The sequence below is a fragment of the Nycticebus coucang genome, chromosome Y (assembly GCF_027406575.1).
Source record: "Nycticebus coucang isolate mNycCou1 chromosome Y, mNycCou1.pri, whole genome shotgun sequence".
NCBI lineage: Eukaryota > Metazoa > Chordata > Mammalia > Primates > Lorisidae > Nycticebus > Nycticebus coucang.
The window spans coordinates 20,223,298-20,225,079 of record NC_069805.1 but is presented as its reverse complement, the minus strand read 5'-3'; the positions used below and the strand labels follow the sequence as shown (position 1 = coordinate 20,225,079).

General features: G+C 41.3%; 1 pseudogene; it reads left to right on the top strand.

The window, feature by feature from the left end:
* The first annotated feature begins 612 nt into the window (after positions 1–612).
* On the top strand, positions 613–1,428 carry LOC128579156 (protein FAM210A-like; annotated as a pseudogene).
* The last annotated feature ends 354 nt before the right edge of the window (positions 1,429–1,782 follow it).

The following is a 1,782-nucleotide window of genomic DNA, read 5'->3' as shown; positions in this document are numbered from 1 at the left end:
ACCATTCTACATAAGTGATTTATGCAATTTTGTCAGCTGTGATCTAGCTTGATTCACACTCTTGTATAAAATTTCTTGCACAAAATCTCAAATCTCAAGTGTTGCGTGTCTTCTGCCAGGAATCTCAACCTTTAACAGAATCAATAATGCAAAAATGGAAGGTCATTTCTCACTCTGTGGATGGAGGGATAAGAACTGTCCTTATTCAAACAGTTGTGGGACACCAGTTGAAGCAGAAAATGACTCTTAGTATCTTTGAACAGCAGCCTGGATCCCAGGACATAATAGCACTAAATCAATGCATTGTCATAATGGATAACATCACAATGGATATTTCTCTAGGTAACCATCTTTGAGCTTAACCTTATTCTTAATAATCATGTGCATTAGTTATCTGGGTTTGTCATTGGGTTCAAACTGTTTAAAAAGTGTGGGGTTCCGCTCGGCTTTCGGGGCTAGGGGAGGTAGGGAGCGAGCGCCTGCCTGAGTCCCGCAGATTGGGCATTCTGACCCACGCTTAGCTGGGTCGCCCTCCAGCAACACCGCGGTGGCATCCGGGGAGCTGTCGTCCATCCTGTGCGGCGAAGCCGAAATTTGTCACCATTCTTCAAAATGCAATGGAATGTACCACATACGGTATCTCGACAACACCAGACATGCTTGGAACCATATAAAGGTGGCCTTTTTGGACACTGTCAAAACATAAATGGACCATTATTTTTGTACAGTATTGAATCCAAAGTGGTGTTGGTACGAGGCCCTCAGAAACAGTGGTTGCATTTACCTGCTGCCTGGTGTGTGCCAAAGGAAAAGAGGCCATTGGCTGCTCGTCCATCCCACCCTGTGGTCCTTCGCCAGAAATGATGGAAGCAAGGTGTTTTGTCCAAGAGGATTTTATCTTCCAATGCCCCAACCTAAGGAACTCCGGAAAAAAAGGAAGAGCCTGATCCTTTACAAGACAAATCTATTAGTCTGTATCAACGATTTAAGAAAACATTTAGACAATATGGAAAAGTTTTGATTCCAGTGCATCTAATAACTTCTTGTGTTTGGTTTGGAACATTTTACTATGCAGCCCTGAAAGGAGTGAATGTCGTTCCTTTTCTAGAATTCACTGGGTTACCTGACAGTGTGGTAAACATCCTGAAAAATTCCCAGAGTGGAAATGCTCTAACAGCATATGCCATGTTTAAGATTGCAACACCTGCCCGATACACTGTGACTCTGGGAGGAACATGTTTTACTGTGAAGTATTTACAAAGTCACGGCTACATGTCAACACCGCCGCCGGTTAAGGAATATCTATAGGACAGGATGGAGGAGACAAAGGAGCTTACCACAGAGAAGATGGAAGAAACGAAGGACAGGCTTACTGAAAAGTTACAAAAAATGAAAGAAAAAGTTTCTTTTAAGAAAAAGGTGGAATAGGGTGCCTTATGTGACAGAGTATATAAGATTCCTGTCCTTTAAACCTTTGGAAACTGGGCAAAGATATATGCTTCTGATTATTTTTTGATTAGTTGCCTATACTAGTTCTCTGAGGGTTAAAGAACTAAGATTCCTTTTTAAAGTTAAATATCACTAGAAAAATCAGTGTTTTTGAAAAGAAGAATTTCATATCAATAGCACCATTAAGCCGCGTTTAATGTTTTACATGTCAGAATTTTTTTTCAGGGTCCTCACAATTACACTTGCTTTATGTTTTGCTGCCACCTGGAATTTATGCAGACTAGGCAGTGATTTCTTGAATGACTGGTGTGACCCACGGACAGGCTGTTAATA